A 14,560-nucleotide genomic window follows, 5' to 3' on the forward strand; every position below is an offset into this window, starting at 1 on the left:
CCTTGACTACTGCAACTCCCTCCTCATTGGCTTACCTTTAAATAGACTATCGCCCCTTCAGTGCATCATGAATGCTGCTGCCAGACTCATCCACCTTACAAACCGCTCAGTGTCTGCTACCCCTCTCTGCCAATCCCTCCATTGGCTGCCACTCACCCAACAAATTCAATTCAAAATACTAATCATAAGTTACAAAGCCATCCACAACTCTGCCCCCAGCTACATCACTAACCTAGTCTCAAAATACCAACCTAATCGCCATCTCTGTTCCTCCCAAGCCCTCCTGCTCTCTAGCTCCCTCATCACCTCCTCCCATATCCACCTCCAGGACTTTTCCCGAGCCTCGCCCATCCTCTGGAATTCCCTACCCCAATCTGTCAGATTGTCTCCAAATTTATCCACTTTTAGGCGATCCCTGAAAACTTTCCTCTTCAGAGAAGCCTATCCTGCCTCCATCTAACAACTGCACTATTTTCTCCATTAGCTCATCCCCCATAGCTATTACCCTTTTGTATAACTTCACCCTCCCTCCTAGATTATAAGCTCTAACGAGCAGGGCCCTCTGATACCTCCTGTATTGAATTGTATTGTACTTGTACTGTCTGCCCTAATGTTGTAAAGCACTGCGTAAACTGTCGGAGCTATATAAATCCTGTATAATAATAATAATAAAAAAAGAAAACTCAGGAGATGGTGTGTTATATGACTGTGGATTCAAATAGAAAATGGGGGCATTTGGTTTTAGTTTTTTTTAAAGAATCTATTTTGGGCATTTAGCTAGTGGGGAATGGGATAGGTAAACTTTAGAAGGTGGAGGGGCTCCCAGATATCAGCTTTAAAAAACAATTAGTTACACTTAGGCAACAGCATCCATATGTGCTTGGACCACCCACTGATACAAAGTCCACAAAACTGAAAAAAACGTTTAGTATTACTTAATCACCTTATTAATTTTACGCAAGGCTCCAATATACATGTAAAAAATTATATTTAACATATTGGCAACTGCATACCTTCTCAGGATAGTGGGATTACTGGGGTCAGTACATGAAATGGCCAGGGGCACAATCTTTATTTGACTACTGTGCAATGAATATTTGACTACAACCCAACTACATTTCTTTGGAAAAAAAAAAAATAAACACAAAAAACAATTAACAAAAAGGTGGAACTGGGATTTAAAGTGGAAGAAAAACCTAAGTATAACTATTCTTAAAAATGCCCCCCCCCCCTTTTTCTACCAATCCTCCCTAACCTGTATAAAAAAGATGTGTTTACTAACCTATTTTTAATCCACTCCAGTCACAAAACCCTGCAGCTTTGGCTCAGTGAGTGATTGACAACAGCTGAAGATTCTGACATCATCCATAGGCTCCGATTGTTGGCGTTTCCCCTACTCCTCTGCAGCAGCTGCTCTAACACTGGGGAGCCAGAGCTGTGGGATCACAGGACTGGACTGGAGTGGATTAAAAAAGACCTCTCTCAGGCTGGGCTAAAGATCAGGACCAGCTTCTGATCATGTGACCACTGTGACGCCATTCCCTCTGCTCCACCTCCCCGGCATTCTAAACTATTTAAAGGGATGCTGGGGTGAGCTCGAAGAGGTTAGGCACCCTATCTGAAAAAAAAAAAAAAAAAGAACGAAAGCAAGAAAATAAGTAGCTCAACAGACTTGAAATCAAGCGCCTTTCACTACTTAGAGAAAAAATTATTTATTCATTATTTTTTACTCGCACTGAAACTCCTCTCAGCTGTCTTTCCCGTACAAATCCACGTTAAACTTTACTCCCAACAGCTTCACACTCTCACATATACTTTCCATTCAAGTTTCCCTGTCTCCAGTCCTTAAAAAACGAAGCCTTTCTCTAACCTATATTAATACAAAATCCACTCGCCATACAAAAAATATCAATCAACAACTGTACTTTCCCTAATTTTACCATAATTTTGCACATCACAGTCACATCATCTATATAACCAAAGATCTTCAAACGTCTATCTCCACTTCCTGGAACTTTCACAACCCCCAAACACTTATCCTTCACCAAAATATTTAACAATGGTTCAGTCACACAAACAAAAAGTACTGGGGCCAATGGCAATACTTGCCTCACACCCAATACAATATCCATTTCTTTCATTGGTCATCCATTCATTTGTACCCTACTCATCATTCCTCTATACAACCAATCACTCTTTCCAGAATCACCATTTTCTCCAAAACTTTACATATGAAATCATATCTTTTTTCTAAATCTACTACTAACACAGCCACCTTGTGCTTTATTTCCTTATCAAACCATAACACTTCATTCAAATTCTCTGCAATTCATCTCCACAACACCTGCTCCTCTTTAACTAATTTATCCATCACACATCCTATTTGCTATATTTTTTACAATTAGGTTATGATCCAAATTGGCCTACAAAGTCCTTTTTACCTCTTTTATTTTTTGCAGCAGCAGCAACACTATCATCCTCTCAGTCATAGGTACTGGTATCCATACATACTCACTCACCAATCACATCCAAGAACATACAGCAGAAACCAAGAAGTAATTTTTCATGCTTCATTGTCTTTCCTCTTGCTCTTTGCACCATAAATATTTTAACCTTCTTGTAACCTTCTCACGTCCATTATCTCACTCATCACATTCTCTGTCACCCTCTCTGCCCTTCCAACTACTTTAGCTTCTTTTGCCACCATTCATACATTTCCCCCTCCTTTCTCACTCTTCTATACCCTTTCTTAATAAAAAAATAAACTTTTCAATGATCACCTTCACACATTTCCACCACTCAATTACAGGTACATAATTGTTTCTCCTTCTTTTCAAACAGCAACACATTCTCATTTTTACTTCTTCCTCCTCTAACAACCCTACATTCAACTTCCACACTCCTCTTCATTTACATTACCTCTGATTTCATACTCACAACAGATTTAATCCTATTATGATCCATGAAAGACTCTCATTAAAGTACAAAGGATTCAGTCTCCAAATTTCTACACAAAAAACTAAAGTCAGTCCATGAGTGCACAGTACCTTTATCACTGAAATATGCAAACCCAGCCTTGAAAAATAAAAAGTGTGGTTTAAAGTTTTTCTTTTCAATGAATGAATGAATGAATTTTTTCCTTGAATTTAAAAGTGCATAATACGCCTTCCAACTCCTTTCCCGATTTAAAAAAGCCACCATCACTGCCTCCATCCTCCATATAAACACTGGCTCAAGGTAATTTGACTTTGGCTCTCATCCATTTCTGGGTTTTCGGTCTCTGTCCTTTTTGCTTTCCTTTAGGCACAGATTTATGATAACCCATCACCCACCAAAGATTCACAACTTGGCCTGGCAAAAGACTGCGAGGATGACTCTAAATCAAAGGCCAGGACTGACCCAGGTGAGACAGGCCAAATGCAAAAGGCACCAATGTCCTGAGTCAGTTAGAGGGGCTCCATCTTGTGCTTCAAGGAGCTTGTGCCCAGCTCCAACTCCTCTCCTCTCCAACTCACTCATGCTACCCTTCCTCTTCCCCTTCAGCCAAACAAGTTTCTGAAATACAACCCCCAAAGGAGGCAGAGGATCCCTCACCCTCAACTGCCTCATCTGGGTTTGAAACAGAACATAAGGAGCAATGGTCAGCAGCCAGCCACTGGAATCAACTCTGTGTGAGTGTTCATAACAATCCGGAAACAAAATAAAGAGGAATCGCCATTGGTAAAACCAGGTGGTATTTTATTTAAATAAAAGTTATGCTTACAAGCATGGAGTAGAAATGTTAAAAACAATAAGAAAGCCATCTGGCAAGTAATAGTACAAAACGCCTGTGCAATTGGGACGTAAAACAGCACGGTGACATCAGCACATCGCTCCCCCTGATGCGTTTCGTCATTAATCTGACGTCGTCCTGGGGCATGATGAGCAGCATACTGATGCACCTCTATAAAAAAAGTCTCGGTCTGAGCCTCGAGCAGCTGACTGGTGAATGGCACCATTTTAGTTGTGGGAAATCTAAAAAAGAAGAGCTCATTAGCCAAAGGACAGAAGCAACAGTAATGGGACCGGCCACACAGTTAATGTCGCACCGTCATACCCATCGTAACGGTCCTGGTAAATAGACCAATTATGTATTCATATATGAATAGGCAAATATACCCTAATAAGGATCTTAAGCATCTAACGCTGAGGGCATTATTCTGATCTCTACAGATTAACCAGGAATCTAATCCTATATCTCATATGGCTACAACTGACAGTAAACTGGGGTGGCAGACATGGACCTCTGGTTGGTAAAGAATAACAAAAGCTGCCATAACGTCTAATATAAAAAAATAAAAGTAAAATATTTAGAATAAGAAGAGAATAAAAAGAAAATAAAAAAATAATAATAAATAAAAATATAAAAAATTAGGAGACTCATGTCTCATATACTACCCAAACCAAAACTGATAGATTGGATATAATATATCCATAGGGAAACAATACTGGACACCAAAAAGGCACCAATCTAATGGAAATATCCAGGTGCCCCATAGGTACCTTACAACTGCTAACAAAAAACGTAATCAAGATATATATATTAAGTATACCATAACCAGAGGCAGAGAAGATACCAAGTAAGAGTTATCTATAAAGGCGTTGACATCTGCATCGATGATAAAACCATGGTGGGTATAGCACTTGATCTTATGGTCCCAAGACATCTCTAATTTCTAAATGCTTCTAACAAGGGAACTGCCCCTCCAATGGGGGCTATATTTGTCAATCCCTAGAAAGATGGTATTAGAAGGGTCCCTGCCAGGATAGAGGTGTTGCCATGGGGGCTATATATGCCCCATAGTTTGGAAAACCTCTTTATGAGCGCAGTGGGAGGAGGATGTCATCTATGCCCAGCGGAGACCAGAAGTGGTCCTGTGGGCATGTTATATAGATGACATCCTCCTGCTATGGGATGGGGATGGGGTTGATCTCTTAGTTAAGAGGCGAGCTGTAAGGAGATTAATTTCTTGGATTTCAAGATTTCTGTCAGGGGGGGATTCATTTGTCACCTCCACTTTTTTTAAATTCACAGAACCTCATACATCCCCATGGATAGTTGACCATGCCTCCTTGCTTAGGTCAGTTCCTAAGAGCCTGTACATGAGGCTGAAGCATCATTGTACTGAACAGGAGGAATTTTTGGTACAGGCGGAGACTCTTACACAGAGATTCCTGGAGAAGGGTTATTCAATGAAGTCTCTGTCGGATACTCTTGATCAGGGTAAACTGATGGATAGGGCAGACCTTTTGAAGGAGAGGCCTTTGGACCAAGAGAGACATAACTTATTGGCTATCTGTTAGAGTATCAGTGCTCTGTGTTCTTAAACAACAAGCCAACACATTTTATATAATGTAAAGAAATGTGCATCCAATCACTTTTTTTGGGCGATATTTATGGGGACTACCTATGGGGCACCAAGATATTTCCATTAAATTGGTACCTTTTTGGTGTCGAGTATTGTTTCCTATGGATATATTATATCCAATCTATCAGTTTTGGTTTGGGTAGTATATGAGACATGAGTTTCCTAAATATTTTTATTTATTATTATTATTTCTTATTTTTTATTCTCTTTTTATTCTCTTCGTATTCTCATTTTTGATTTTTTGATTTTTAATTTTAGAGGTTATGGCAGCTTTTCTTGATCTTTACCAATCAGAGGTCCATGTCTGCAACCCCAGTTTACTGTCAGTTGTAGCCATATGAGATATAGGGTTACATTCCTGGTTAATATGTAGAGATCAGAATAATGCCCTCAGCGTTAGATGCTTAAGATCCTTATTAGGGTATATTTGCCTATTCAAATATGAATATATAATTGGGCCATTTACGAGGACCGTTACGATGGGTACGACGGTGCGACATTAACTGCGTAGTCATTGTTCCCATTACCGTTGCTTCTGTCCTTTGGCTAATAGGCTATTCTTTTTGGATTTCCCACAACTAAAATGGCGCCATTAGCGTCAGCTGCTCGAGGCTCAGACCGAGGCTTGAGTGAGTATGTAGACTATTTATAGAGGTGCATCAGTACGCCGCCTGTGCCCCAGGACGACATCAGATTAGTGACGAAACATGTCGAGAGGAGCAACATGCTAACGTCACCATACTGTTTTACGCCCCACTTGCACGGGCGTTTTGTACTATTACTTACCGGCCGGCTTTCTTACTGTTTTTAACATTTCTACTTCATGCTTGTAAGCATAACTTTTATTTAGATAAAATACCACCCGGTTTTACCAATGGCGATTCCTCTTTATTTTGTTTCCGGATTGTTATGAGCACTCACACCTCATTGATACCAGTGGCTGGCTGCTGACCGTTGAATACATCTACAGTCTCCAGGAATGCCTGGTTCATCAGCTACTGAAGGTGCTGGGAGGATTAAAGGCCCTGTCTGGGTATTAGCCACAAGTTCAAACAGCTTGTGCAGCTGGTAAGCTTGCACTCTATGTGGTGGTGGATTCACGTTGTCTCTCAAAAGTTACAGAAGATTTCACTATACTGTGTTGCCACAATCACTTATTAATTTACCATTGGAGGACTTTAGGACTGTTGATTAACCTTCCTTTTAGCTTATTCACCATAATATGTTTTTTCTATATATGTATATATCAATTTTTCTTTTTTGATTATTTATTCAGTTAATCTTTTTGGACTCATTTACCTGATTGATTTACTCACTTGAACATCATTTGTTCATTTATCAAATTTTTATGAGCGCAGCTCCTTATGCTATGTTTTTGTATTTGTGTGTATTTTACTTTGAGTTGTAGCTTGTGTGGTATGTTTAACCACTTCAGCCCTGGACCATTATGCTGCCTAAGGACCAGAGGACTTTTTCCAATTTGGCACTGTGTCGCTTTAACTGCTAAATGCGCGGTCATGCAATGCTGTACCCGAAAGAAATTTGCGTCCTTTTCTTCCCACAAATAGAGCTTTCTTTTGATGGTATTTGATCACCTCTGCGGTTTTTATTTTTTGCGCTATAAACGGAAAAAGACCGAAAATTTTGAAAAAAAGTGATATTTTCTACTTTTTGTTATAAAAAAAAATCCAATAAACTCAATTTTAGTCATACATTTAGGCCAAAATGTATTCGACCACATGTCTTTGGTAAAAAAAATGTCAATAGGCGTATATTTATTGGTTTGCGCAAAAGTTATAGCGTCTACAAGCTAGGGTACATTTTCTGAAATTTACACAGCTTTTAGTTTATGACTGCCTATGTCATTTCTTGAGGTGCTAAAATGGCAGGGCAGTACAAAACCCCCCCAAATGACACCCCAAGGAAATTGCTGAGAGGCATGTTGAGCCCATTGAATATTATTTTTTTTTTTTGTCCCAAGTGTTTGAATAATAACAAAAAAAAAAAAAAAAATTACAAAAAGTTGTCACTAAATGATATATTGCTCACACAGGCCGTGGGCATATGTGGAATTGCACCCCAAAATACATTCAACTGCTTCTCCTGAGTACGGGGATACCACATGTGTGGGACTTTTTGGGAGCCTAGCCGCGTACGGGGCCCCGAAAACCAATCACCGCCTTCGGGATTTCTAAGGGCGTACATTTTTGATTTCACTCCTCACTACCTATCACAGTTTTGAAGGCCATAAAATGCCCAGATGGCACAAACCCCCCCTAAATGACCCCATTTTGGAAAGTAGACAGCCCAAGCTATTTGCTGAGAGGCATGTTGAGTCCTGGAATATTTTATATTTTGACACAAGTTGTGGGAAAGTGACAATTTTTTTTTTCTTTTGCACAAAGTTGTCACTAAATGATACATTGCTCACACAGGCCATGGGCATATGTGGAGTTGCACCCCAAAATACATTCTGCTGATTCTCCTGAGTACGGGGATACCACATGTGTGGGACTTTTTGGGAGCCTAGCCGCGTATGTGGCCCCGAAAACCAAGCACCGCCTTCAGGATTTCTAAGGGCATAAAGTTTTGATTTCACTCCTCACTACCTATCACAGTTTTGAAGGCCATAAAATGCCCAGATGGCACAAAACCCCCCAAATGACCCATTTTGGAAAGTAGACACCCCCAGCTATTTGCTGAAAGGCATGGTGAGTATTTTGCAGCTCTCATTTGTTTTTGAAAATGAAGACAAGAAAAAAGTTTTTTTTTTCTTTTTTCAATTTTCAAAACTTTGTGACAAAAATTTAGGTCTGCAAAATACTCACTATACCTCTCAGCAAATAGCTTGGGGTGTCTACTTTCCAAAATGGGGTCATTTGGGGGGGGGGGTTTGTGCCACCTGGGCATTCCATGACCTCCGAAACTGTGATAGGCAGTGAAGAGTGAAATCAAAAATTTACGCCCTTAGAAAGCCTGAAGGCAGTGCTTGGTTTTCGGGGTCCCGTAAGCGGCTAGGCTCCCAAAAAGTCTCACACATGTGGTATCCCCGTACTCAGGAGAAGCAACAGAATGTATTTTGGGGTGTAATTTCACATATTCCCATGGCATGTTTGAGCAATATATCATTTAGTGACAACTTTGTGCAAAAAAAAAAAAATTGTCTCTTTCCCGCAACTTGTGTCACAATATAAAATATTCCATGGACTCGACATGACTCTCAGCAAATAGCTTGGGGTATCTACTTTTCAAAATGGGGTCATTTGGGGGGGGGTTGAACTGTCCTGGCATTTTATGCACAACATTTAGAAGCTTATGTCACACATCACCCACTCTTCTAACCACTTAAAGGCAAAGCCCTTTCTGACACTTTTTGTTTACATGAAAAAATTATTTTTTTTGCAAGAAAATTACTTTGAACCCCCAAACATTATATATTTTTTTAAAGCAAATTCCCTACAGATTAAAATGGTGGGTGTTTCATTTTTTTTTCACACAGTATTTGCGCAGCGATTTTTCAAACGCATTTTTTGGGGAAAAAACACACTTTTTAAAATTTTAATGCACTAAAACACACTATATTGCCCAAATGTTTGATGAAATAAAAAAGATGATCTTAGGCCGAGTACATGGATACCAAACATGACATGCTTTAAAATTGCGCACAAACGTGCAGTGGCGACAAACTAAATACATTTTTAAAAGCCTTTAAAAGCCTTTACAGGTTACCACTTTAGATTTACAGAGGAGGTCTACTGCTAAAATTACTGCCCTCGATCTGACCTTCGCGGCGATACCTCACATGCATGGTGCAATTGCTGTTTACATTTGACAACAGACCGACGCTTGCGTTCGCCTTTGCGCGAGAGCAGGGGGAGACAGGGGTGCTTTTTTTTTTTTTTTTTTTTTTTTTTTTTGCTTTTTTATCTTATTTTTAAACTGTTCCTTTCATTTTTTTTTTTAAAATCATTTTTATTGTTATCTCAGGGAATGTAAATATCCCCCATGATAGCAATAGGTAGTGACAGGTACTCTTTTTTGAAAAAATTGGGGTCTATTAGACCCTAGATCTCTCCACTGCCCTCACAGCATCTGACCACACCAAGATCGGTGTGATAAAATGCTTTCCCAATTTCCCAATGGCGCTGTTTACATCCGGCGAAATCTAAGTCATGAAATGCTCGTAGCTTCCGGTTTCTTAGGCCATAGAGATGTTTGGAGCCACTCTGGTCTCTGATCAGCTCTATGGTCAGCTGGCTGAATCACCGGCTGCATTCTCAGGTTCCCTGTTGAGACAGGAGAGCCAGAGAAAAACACAGAAGACGGTGGTGGGGGGGCATTCCCTCCCACTGCCTGTAAAAGCAGTCTAGAGGCTAATTAGCCACTAGGATTGCTTTTACATGCAAGCCCACCGTTGGCTGAAAAGAATGATACCAAGATGATACCTAAACCTGCAGGCATCATTCTGGTATAACCACTCAAAGTCGTGAATGGCGTACCTGAACACAAAAAAATGGTTAACAATAAAACAAAGTAAACGGTAAAGTATAAAAAATTGCATACCTGAAAAGCAAACATGATAAAACATAATAACAATAAAACATTGCAGAATAGAATACAATAAAAAAGAGCAGAACAATAGAGAGAGAATAGTGAGAGAGAGAACAATAAAACGACAACTTTTTTTTAAAATTTTATATATATATATATATATATATATATATATATATATATATATATATATATATATATATATATTTTTTTACACTTTTTTTTGTAACTAACTTTTATAACTGTAACCGGTTCCAGGTTCGGGTCTCTCAAAATGCGATGGCATCTTGGGAGACCCTGTGAAAGTGTGCCTAGTCTGTGCAATGCTGTACCCTACGCTAATACTCAACTAGTGTATGGTAGCGTTCAAAACATTCACCAATGCAAAGACCAGGATTATCAGGACAGGAGGGACAATAATAGCGGGTGTCACGCCTATATCTGCGCTTGCTGCAGACACAACATCTTTTTTGGGGGGGTTCGCTGGGTAGGGGTACTCGGGAGGACGTAAAGAAAATGCCTCTCATGCAGCCGACTGCATTTGGTTGAGGATGTGAATGGGGGAAGTACGGGCGCTGCAGAAGCGGTGGATTCCCAATTAGGATTGGCGAATGCAGCAGGAAGGGCACTATGGGCACGACGGGCCTGTGTTTGTCTTCTTGGTGGCAGCAGGACACTACTTGTGCTTGCCACCTCACCAGCTTGAACTGCATTTATGGGACTCGCCACGTCACCAAGTGTTACTGCAGTGCTGGTTTGACTACGACCGGGGTGTACTAGGCCACTGGTGCTTGCCAGTTCACCAAAACGCTACCGAAAAAACTGTTAGCGATCACAGGGATCAGGCCTGACTCCGCGAACGCTGCAGTTATGCGTTTAGTGTTTTGTAAGTGACAGTGATCGATCGATACTGCACTTGGGTGGGCTGGGCCGGGCGGAGGGGCAAAACGCAGGTGCTAGCAGGTATCTGGGCTGATCCCCCTAACACTGCGTTTTTGGGAACCCTAAACTGCTGGGGATGCTAGTATAGATGTGATCGGATCAGATATTGATCCGTTCAGATACTATACCACTAAGGGAGGCGTATGCTGCGTGCGTGCGTGGGTGTTAGCGGTACTGTCGCTAACCTGGCGCTGCTTGGGGCTGGTGCTTGCCAGTTCACCAAAACGCTGCCAAAAAAACTGTTAGCGATCGCAGGGATCAGGCCTGACTCTGCGAACACTGCAGTTATGCGTTTAGTGTTTTGTAAGTGACAGTGATCGATCGATACTGCACTTGGGTGGGCTGGGCTGGGCCGGGCGGAGGGGCAAAACACAGGTGCTAGCAGGTATCTGGGCTGATCCCCCTAACACTACGTTTTTGTGAACCCTAAACTGCTGGGGACGCTAGTATAGATCTGATCGGATCAGATATTGATCCGATCAGATACTATACCACTAAGGGAGGTGTATGGTGCGTGCGTGGGTGTTAGCGGTACTGGCGCTAACCTGACGCTGCCTGGGGCTGGTGCTTGCCAGTTCACCAAAATGCTACCAAAAAAACTGTTAGCGATCGCAGGGATCAGGCCTGACTCTGCGAACGCTGCAGTTATGCGTTTAGTGTTTTGTAAGTGCCAGTGATCGATTGATACTGCACTTGGGTGGGCTGGGCTGGGCCCGGGAGGAGGGGCAAAATGCAGGTGCTAGCAGGTATCTGGGCTGATCCCGCTAACACTGCGTTTTTGGGAACCCTAAACTGCTGGGGACGCTATTATAGATCTGATCGGATCAGATATTGATCCGTACAGATACTATACCACTAATAATAATTATACCACTAATAATAATAATAATACACGGTCGGACATTGATTGGACATTCCGACAACAAAATCCTAGGATTTTTTCCGACGGATGTTGGCTCAAACTTGTTTTGCGTACACACGGTCGCACAAAGTTGTCAGAATTTCTGATCGCCAAGAACGCGGTGACGTCAACCACGTACGACGAGACTAGAAAAGGCCAGTTCAGAACCAAGCGCGGCACCCTTTGGGCTCCTTTTGCTAATCTCGTGTTAGTAAAAGTTTGGTGAGAGACGATTCGCGCTTTTTCAGACTCGTGGTTTTCAGATCGTTTTCTGCCATTCAGTTTGTGCTTGTGGGTTTGTATCTGCTCTTCAGTGCGTGCAAGCAAGTTCCGCGTGACTGTAATTAGTCATTGTGTTCTTGTTCGTTCGTTACTGTTTTTCAGGTCGCTCTTCACAGGCCTTGCTGTTCTTCAGTGCGTTCTGTTACTTCGTTCTGAGCAGCCGACCGTTTTCTAGCCATGTTGCATATGCGTACTCCTCGTAGAGTTCGTGCTGTGCAGGGGCTTGGTGTTGGGGTCCTGACCTTGACACAAGTCCAGGCCATGAACAGGGTGGGGAGGAGTTCATGGACCAAGAATTGGTTGCTTCAGCGTGACCAGTTCTCTCATATGCCTTTGCTCCATGAGATCCGTGAGAATAATCCTGATGGTTTCAGGAACTTTCTCAGGATGACGGACCCCGTATTTCACCGTCTGTTGGCTTCGCTGACCCCCTATATCAGCAGGCAAGATACCTGCATGAGGCAAGCCATCACTCTGGAGCAGAGGCTCATCGCTACCCTGCGGTACTTGGTGACGGGGAGAAGCCTGCAGGACCTCAAGTTCTCGACAGGCATCTCCCCCCAGGCTCTGGGTATCATCATCCCAGAGACCTGTTCTGCCATCATCCAGGTCCTGCAGAAGGAGTATATGAAGGTAAGATTTTTATCCTTTAATATCACATTTTATTGTATTTAATGTTTGATAATATATTGTATTTCTTTCTTCATTCCCTAATTACCGTGATTGTAATATGCTGTGAATGTCCCCTTTGTCCTCATGCATGCTGGATTTTTATGTAATTTATTTTTTAGGTCCTTCATACATATTTGCCTTCACTTACCTCCCCAGCATGCTCTATGGGCCCTATATTCACATCATGCAGTCACTTAACAATGTATTTTATCAGCTCCATAGTAGTGCTTTACCCCAAACACCCCCTAAAATGTTTTTAAATGTAATTTGTGCTTTAAATTCAGGCAGAGTGCCAGAGGCTTTTTTTTGTGGTGTCCCCAAATCATTTTTAGTAACCCTCCCTCCCCCCAACTGCTAAGTCAGCTGATCCCAATTCTCTATCTATCCTCAATCATCTATCTGCTGACTTTGCCAAACCCATACACACTACACCCATCTCTTTTGTGGTCAGGTTTATGGATGAATTCCCCAAAGCATGTAGTGCAAGGGCCTGCCTGTATACTTTCAAATGGTACTGTTTAAACTTTTTAGATCCTATTATTATCTTGATAGGTAATAGCAGAATGTCCAAATGTGCTCAAATGTGTACAGTGTGTATTTATATCTTTGTATTACGACACTTCTTACCTGTCCAGTGGGCTGCCAATAGTGTAACTAAGGAGGGGCTCTTCCAAGCAATACCCTGTACTTAGGCATTCATCTCTCAATGAAGTGGAGAGGGTTACCTGTCCAAGATTTCCACACCCCCCATAATGTTAGAAATGGCCCATGAGAGGGGGGAGGGGGAATATGATAGGTGTACCTTATACTTTGGTGTTGTTAAATTCCCCTTAATAAATGCTATCTGGAGGTTGCCCCAGAATGTTTGTGCCTAATCTGCTTGCCATGTTTCTGAGCAAAAATATTAATATTTTTTTTTTTTCCTCAACAGTTTCCTTCCACGCCACAGGAATGGCAGACTGTGGCCTCCCACTTTGCCCAGCGGTGGGACTTTCCTAACTGCGGAGGGGCAATTGATGGGAAACACGTCCACATCATCCCACCACCCAACTCGGGGTTGTACTATTTTAACTATAAGGGGATCAATAGTATTCTGATGTTGGCGGTGGTGTCGGCTAATTGCGACTTCTTGTATGTGGACATGGGGAAGAATGGCCGGATGTCCGATGGTGGAGTCATCGCCCAGACGGAGTTCTACAGGCGTCTCCAGAATGGCAGCTTGGACTTGCCAGCTCCAGAGGACAATGTGGAAGGACTCCCATTCGTGTTCGTTGCTGATGAAGCGTTTGCGCTGGGGGACCATCTTATGCGGCCATTCCCGATGAGGACCCTCACCCCGGAACAGAGGGTTTTTAATTACCGGCTGGCCAGAGCCCGAAGAGTGGTGGAGAACACATTTGGAATCCTGGCCAGCTGGTTCCGCCTATTTCTGACACCTATCCATATGGCGGAGTATAAACTTAATCATATAATCATGGCGTGCTGTATTCTCCATAACTTTTTACGGAAACATTCAATAACATCAATGATGTTATTATTTTTTTGAATCACATCATTGATTTTTGTCTTGATGTTTTCCAATTCTAAATTACACCCCATGATCTCCCCGATCAGGATCTGGGCACTTTTTGATGTGAAAGGATCTCGATCCCTAACATCACGATCACCTAAAAAGAGAGAAAACAAACAAAAACAGGTATCAAAAATCTGCCAGCATCCATCTCTTACCTGAGTCTGTGGTCGCAGACACTCACCTGTTGTGGTGCCAATTTCAACCACATCTTCTTCCTCCTCCTGCTCCACT

This window comes from Aquarana catesbeiana, linkage group LG03, assembly GCF_042186555.1.
Source record: "Aquarana catesbeiana isolate 2022-GZ linkage group LG03, ASM4218655v1, whole genome shotgun sequence".
Classification (NCBI taxonomy): Eukaryota; Metazoa; Chordata; class Amphibia; order Anura; family Ranidae; genus Aquarana; species Aquarana catesbeiana.